Source organism: Nannospalax galili, unplaced genomic scaffold (genome assembly GCF_000622305.1).
Source record: "Nannospalax galili isolate Female #2095 unplaced genomic scaffold, S.galili_v1.0 scaffold127, whole genome shotgun sequence".
NCBI classification, from domain to species: Eukaryota; Metazoa; Chordata; class Mammalia; order Rodentia; family Spalacidae; genus Nannospalax; species Nannospalax galili.
Window position 1 is genome coordinate 6,373,016 of NW_008360326.1, and position 7,749 is coordinate 6,380,764.

The window sequence follows — 7,749 nt, forward strand, 5'->3', positions numbered from 1 at the left end:
AACATCTAAGTACACTGATGGTTTTCTTTTTTTCTGTTTCAAATGATAGCTGTATAATAAATTATCAGAAGTGGACCATAGCGTTAGTGGGTGTAAGAATCTTATAGGTCATTATCTGTGGTCATGGTGCTTTCCAGTGGACTGCACAGGCAGACATGGATGTTTCAAAAGTTCGGCAACATGGGGAAGGGTTCTGACAATTTAGCCATAGGGTCTGCTGTTGTGAACAGTCACCTTTTTGAGTTAATGAGCCAGGAAATTAAGAATCATTCACCTTTGTTCCTCTCCTTAATGACTGCTCCTTCCCCGCTACCATACAGACACAAGGAGGGGTGACTCAGAAGTCACCCCAGTTTCCTTCCCACTACCTCTGTAGTTCCTTCTTACCAGTTAACTCTTTTTGGTTGCTTGTTTGGGGTAACTTACATTTATAAAATGAAAAACTCGATCAAAACGCACTCTTCACTGGGGAAAACAAAACGGACAGTGGATCTGCTCTAGTTAAACGTTGACTTTGGCAGATCAGTATAGGATAGTCGGTAACAAGCATGTTTCCCCTGATTACCCCAAAGCTTCCAAGTTAATAATTTAAAAACTCATTTTAACGGAGATTTTATTATGGAGACACCTGGCTCATTCCACGCCACCTTGGGTCAGGTTCTGAGCACTTGCAATCCTCTGACTGATGACTGGGAGCTTGGAGAGAATCATTTGAAACACTGATGATGGAAGAGTCTGCTGTAACACTAGCAGCATCTGTTGCGGCTGTCCACACACAGCAACAGCATTGGTCAGGTGTTCCACACCCTTCTCACAGTTGCCTTGTCCCAGTAGCTCTTCACCAAGTTGTATTTCTTCAAGGAAGAATTTCTGAACAGCTTCGACATCTTTAAGATCCGGTAACCTGGAAAGATCCGCTCTCTCCTTGGCAAGCTTCTGTTGCTTTCTTTGCTCCCGGAGCCTGGTCTTGAAGTTGGGGTCACTCCGCCTCTTGCAGACAAAGTAGACGCAGTACCCGATGAAGAGGGCGCCACATACACCCGCTGCGATGGCGCTGCTCCGGCCGATCATCTTCACTCCACCCCAGCTGGTGATGGTGCAGCAGTTGGCCCCCAGCACGTGAGCTGCTCACAGATGCCAGTTGGGGCCAGAAAGACTTGTTCACTCTAAACTCGTTTTCTCATTGTCTTCCCAGGCTGTCCTCGGAGGCCTGTTTTTGGAGTCTCCGTCTGGCTTCCTGATCCTAACTCTTTATACTTCATCTTTCTGATCTGTCTCTGATCATATCTTCTCTCATTTGATATCAGGAGGCTCCTAAAACTGCGTGTGTGTACGTGTGTGAGGGAACTATGGTCTCTGCACTGAAGAATCCCCACCAGATTCCAGGACATGTATAAACTCTTGATTAATGATGCCATTTTGCACCTGCCCAGCAGGTAATAAAAACAGTCTCCTCTGAGTGCAGAGAGCAGACTCAAAGAATGGAGCTGAACGCGGAGCTCTGCATAGTCAATGTCTCAGATCCCTTGGGATCAGACCTCTCAGCACAATGTCTGTTTCTCTTAAACAGCAGACGTGTCTTTTTAAAAATACACACAGAGGAAGAGAACCAACTAGAAGTATCTATTGAAATAGAGCATACGCCTACATTACGACCCAGCCGTTTCACTCCTAGGTATAAACACAATGGAATACAGTGCATACAGTTCGTGCAAAGGCATGTGTGCGATGCTCTTAGCAATATTTTTCACAAAGTGGAAAGGGAAGGCGCATCCAGGGAGTATGGGCAAAGTGTTAAGCATGCATACAAAGGACTATTATTCTGAAACAAGAACGATTGCACTCAAACTGCCGCATCCCTGTGAGTCCACCATTCTCAGCTTTCACGCCGAAGGAAGGATGCCAGCCCCACGAGAAGGCATGCTGGGAGAATCCATTCACCATCAGGCGGTAGGGAGGGCTGGGGGAGTTCTGCTAACTCTCTAGTCTTCCCGTTGCATGCTGGATGTGAAGATTCATTGAACTCTAAATTCTGCCTGGCGCCTTTTTCTGTAAATGCAAATGACAGAGGGCATTCTAGAATTCAGCCTAAGCGACATCGTCTTTACCCATGATTCAGAACCGTTTTTAGGCTGCTTTTGTCATCAGCACTGTTCACCGGGAAGACGATCAGCCATGACGTCTGCTTGTGAGCACTCTGTCTTCCTACTGCCTTTAGTGGACTGTTAGGATGGTGTCCTATGTACCCGGCATCCACTGTTGGCTTCACCACTTGGCACATACGAGGTGATCAATATCTTTAGAGAAACTATTTGCCGAGGAGGGAAGAAAGCATTTCCAGGATTTAGGTAATTAGGGCTTCATCCAAATAATTACAACAACAACAACAACAAAAAAAGTCAGAACTTAGCAAGCTGGTGACTACTGAGTGGGCCCAGGATAACTGGCTCTCTAAAAGCAGACATGGCTGTTTTCTCCAGTCCTAATGAATATAAGTAGGTCAGAAGGCCAAGTTTCCTGCTTGTAGCTATCAGGCTGCATGAAAGGAAGCCCGAGAAAGTTTGTGCTTGACTTCATGGAACTACAGTGAAAGGCACTTGGTTTGAAGAGGTGGAGGTGGGATACAGTGAGGGGCATGGCTACAGCCAGAGACAGGGAGTCAGGATTTGGCTTGCTAGGGCCAGTCTAAAATATGAGAAAGAGAAGGTTGATGCATAGGAATATAAAAGACTTTGTTGTTGATGTGGAAGCAGGGGTTTGAATATCAGCATGTTGTGTAGCAAGAATAAGACAGTAATAAATTGCTAAAACACACTTGAATGAAGGATTGAGGGCAAATCAGTAAGTATTATATTATCTTCATAAACTATGACAACTAATTATAAAGTCATTATATTATACAATTTTGTAAGAAATAAAATTATAAAAGATTATAAAATATCTCTTATCAAATAATCTAATCTCCACAACTTAAAGAGGTGTATATTTAATATAATTAATATATTGGTATATTATTGAATCCATTTTATAAATTAGTAGCTGAAGTTCATAAGTTCACAGTGATTTCAAGATCACAGAGCTTTTATGAATCAAAAGTATTACTTCTTAAGTATCTAGTTACAAAGCCCAGATTCAAGTGCAGAACGACAGCTTTCAGTAGAAGTAAAGATGGCTGTCTGGCCTCAGCACAGAAGGCAGAGTCCTCATTTGGCAGAGATTAGAGTACTTGGGCTAGTCATCAGGGCAATGTGGGGAAAGAAATAAAATCTGGTTTCAAACATGGGTAATTCTTAGACCTTTCATGCAGCAATTCTGAGCTTTGAATATACTAAGATGATGCAGGCATGGTTACTGGAAATGGGGTCTTCAACAGTAATGCAGAACAGTTACTTGAGTCAGGAGAAACTGCTGTGTGAATCTTGAGGCAAGGCCGAGTGAATACTGATTTTCTGAGCTGTTCAGTTGTCTCTCAAAACCTGGGGTAAGATTAGCTGTAAGTGGAAGATTGAGTGGGCTTAGCCACAGGGAGAGAGCACATCTTGGGATATGGAAAGGCTAGGACAGGGCAATTCTGCTTTCCTAGGACCCACTAGCTTTGGGAATGACTTCTCTTGGTCAAGCAAAGTAACCCATCCATACTCAATAAAGGGATCATTATGAGGTACAGTAGAAGCTAATTGTAACCCTAAGTGATGTGACAAGGAGTGGAAAGAGCCGGGGAGCACTCATTTCAAGAGCAGGGACCTAAAAGACCTAAAAGCTGTCTACATTTTTCTTACTACCAGGAACCTGAAAAGGATCTGGTTCCTGTTCCTTCTGTTCTTTGCCCTCTCAACTGCTACTCATCCTTCCAAAGACTTCCACATTTGTAAGCTAGATAGCAAACTTTTCAGTTGCCTATAGGCACAAAGACCTAGTGTTTAGGACAGTAAAGGGGAACGCTTATGAATCCCTTATAAGAAGGGAGTCTTTGTTCCTTATCTTTGCATCAAAATGTCTAATTCAGCATTGTATTCATGCTAAGTCCTTAACGAGTGTTATTTGAACAAAAAAATAAATGAACCTCATTCAGCCACTGTGATCATGTAGACGTTAGCACTGGTGACAAAGCTGTTGATACGGCAGTATCTTTAAGTTGTCATGCCAATCACTTTAATCCAGCCAAAAATACTTCCTGTTTTGCAAGTAAAACAAAGCACATCTTCATTTTTATAGCAGCCACCATTTCTCCTGAGAGAAATGGGGTTATTGTAATTCCAGCTTAGTTGAAATATGTAAGGCTTACTCATCCTGTGCATAAAATTGATAACTTGTGCATCTGGGACTGTCTATTTCTTTCCTATTAATCCATTTTAGATTTTATAAGTCAACTGAGCATTCAGCTTTTGAAAAATGATTCTGGAAAATCATTTTGCATAAGTACTAGTAAATACTGGCATGTTTTCCTGGCAGGGGATGGAAATAGTCCATTTGGTCTCTGGTGGCCCCAGGAGCAGAAATAGTGGCTGGAGACTTGGCTGAGTTTGGACGCCAGCAAGCGTGTGCTGGTCACTTCTACTTTCCATTTAATGAGGATGATTCATTTTAGAATTGCACAAGGGAACATCACAGGCAGATGAGAAAAATCATGCATACATAGCAATAGCCAGAATGACTGGTAGCAGGAAAACGGTTAGCTTTCTTCTTTGGGTTCGTGCATGTGGCCAGTTGGAAGGTTCTAATGAGGTCATTAGGCTTATGTTTGTAGACTGCTGTAAGCATGGCCAAGCTGTTAATCTTTTTGTAAATTGTGAGCTATGGGATATTTTGCAGCTTAAAGATGACATAGGTATTGGCAACTTCAGCCTGTTTAATTCCACCACTGGCCATCTCTCTGTGCTGAAGAAATGGAAATTGTGGATCCTTAGAAAATGCCAAATTTTTTATAGACCTGAGAGACCTCCAAATCCTTACAAGCTGACCAAGCACCATTGTTTAGAAAGAGAGAAGTGGGTTACAGGATTAGCTCCGGTTGCTGCAGTTTGTGGTTTTGAGTTTAGGTGAGGTCTGTGAAAACACGGCAAATGGAAGATTAATGTAATTAACTAAAGCAAAATACAAAAGCAAAAGCAAAATTTATCATCAAATATTTTGTGGTAGACTCACTTTAAGATACAAAATTTGAGAAAAAAATGTTGCAACATTCTATTTACATGTTTTACTAGTAGAAAGCTGGGCCAATTTATTTGATTTTGAAGAAAATAATTTGTCATCATTGATCTGTCTGCTAGTAAAAATTATTTTATTATGATGATATTTAAAATTAATTTTTCTTCTCAAGGTCAGTTTGAGAAACTACAATAAAGAGGGATAGATGATGCTTAAAGCCATTGTGCTGGATAGCTTTGGTGTCAACTTGACACACCTGGGTTGAGGGAGCCTTAATTGTGGAATTGCCTCCATAGGACTGGCCTGTGGCCATGTCTGAGGGGCATCTTCTTGATTGTTGAGTGATGTGGGAGGGCCCAGCCCACTGTGGGTGGTGTCACCCCTGGGCAGGTGGGCCTGCGTTGCAGAAGAAAGCAGGCTGACCAGGGGCCCGGGAGCAAGTCAGTAAGCAGCGATCCTCTGTGGTCTGTGCTTCAAATCCAGCCTCTAGGTTCCTGCCCTGAGTTCCTACCTTGGGCTCCCTGATGAACTATGACCTGGGAGATGTAAGACAAATAAACCCTTTCCTCCCCAAGCTGGTAGTGGTCAGAGTGTTTTGTCACAGCAGTGGAGAAACAAATGAGGACGGCTACATACAAATTGCACAAGGTACAGGTCTATGGGTTATATTTGCAATATCATGAACATGATCTTTATTTTAAAGTTTGTAAAAACAAATCAAATGAGAGCTATTCATTTTTGGAAAGTGGATGCTCTTCTTGGCTTGTGCCAGGCCTGGCAGGTGGTAGAGATCAATTTTAAATGGAGTAAAGAGCGGTCTAAGAAAGTCTTTAGGAATGTTGGTCCAGGGAAGGGACCTGGAGGGTGGATCAGGGGTAGTGGCATGGCAGAGGAGGGACTCAAGGCTGGGGACTGATCCAAGTTATTCCCTGAAGCCCTAAGTCTTACTCTTAACATCTGGTCAATCAGAGTAAGGCTAAAGGATCTGGAGGGTTCCCAGGATAGGGTCAGTATATAGAGGTCTTGTTTATCTGCCAAGAATGACAAAAAAATGCAAAAGGGACCAAGTAACTGCGTTAGAATTTTGGCAAAGGGCACTGGAATCAGTAAGTCTGAATTTAGACAAGGTGGCTAGGCCTCAGAAGAGACATGGGCTTGAGTTTAGAATTACATTAATGACTGAATCCTGTCCCTCAAAGAGATGCACTAAAGTCCTAATCCTGGTACCCGTGAACATGGCTATATTTGGAAATTAGGTCTTTGTGACATGACCAAATGAAAACGTAGACATAAAAGTGGGCTCTAATCCAATATGACTCGTGTCCTTATAAGAAGAAAGTGCCTCATGATGATAGAGATGCAGGGAGAGAGCACCAGGCAATGATGGAGGCAGCGCCTGGAATGATGTAGCTGCCAGCCAAAGAATTCAGACGATGACCACCAGATTCTATAAGAGGGCAGGAAGAGGCAAGGAAGACTGTCCCTAGAGTCTCCCAGGGAGCATAGGCCCACTGATGCCTTGGCTTTGTACTCTCAACCTCCAGGGCTGCCAGGCAATATAGTTTTACTATTTTAAGTGTTTTGTTATGGCTGCCCTGGTTCACCAAGGCTAATCTCCTTCCTACTAGGCTAGGCATACAGCACGAGCAGATCTAATTCCCCAGATGGAAGTAAGTTGGGAGCCCTATGAACATGATAGGAACAGGAGATGAGAAGAGGGTAAAGAGTGATCCATGTAACAGGGTTGGTTGACCTCTCCTTGGTTCATGCAGCACCAATCTTGGGTAAGAAAAGCACTTCTACCCTCAAGCAAGATTAGACACAGCATGGTGTGCTGACCAATGGCCTAAGTCAGTGCTGTATCCTCCCCTGGTTATTTTTTTCCTGTTCTCTCTCTCCCCTTAACATTACTCATATGATAAATCAGGGGCAGAGAGGTCAATTCTTGCATGCAGAAGCAAAATAGAAATTCTTAGAAACCAACTCCAGGAACTGGACACAGTACCAGAAACTTCCACAGGACCCAGCTCTGATTGTCTACATGGAGGAGATGAATATAGGGATTGAATCTGACTAGGTGTCATGTGGTTGAAAGTGAGCACCCCCCCTCCCACACACAGGAGTTGAATTCTATGATAGTACCAGTGTCCCATGCAGACCTCCAGCAAGGATTCTGGGAGCAGGATCATCTCTCACTTGGCACCTGTTATCAAACTCCTCCCATAGGCTTTTGCTGTGGCTGAACTAATCAAATGTAGACAGTATCAGGGGGGCTCTGTGCTGACTATGTGATGTAATCACATGCCAGCTCACCAAAGATCTTTAGTCTTGGGCACACACCATTGGATGCCTTCTTCTTCCCCAGAGGATGAAGATGCTGCCCTCTCTTCTGCCATATAGCTGTTACCACTTCCCTTTCCTGGGGTGCAGTTTTCCCCAGATAGGCTGCAGAGTGGCTGGGGGGGCACCCAGGCCTTCCTACCAAGTCTGTCCTCCACTTCCACATATAGTAAGTTTCATTTCCTTCCCATATATATATGTTTATATATGTATATATGTATATGTATATATGTGTATATACCTATATATTTATATACATCT

The 7,749-nt window shown here is 43.2% G+C and overlaps 1 pseudogene; it reads right to left on the bottom strand.

Annotated features, from left to right (window-relative positions):
• Positions 1-633: 633 nt before the first annotated feature.
• Positions 634-1,071, bottom strand: LOC103727818 (annotated as a pseudogene).
• Between the last annotated feature and the right edge of the window lie 6,678 nt (positions 1,072-7,749).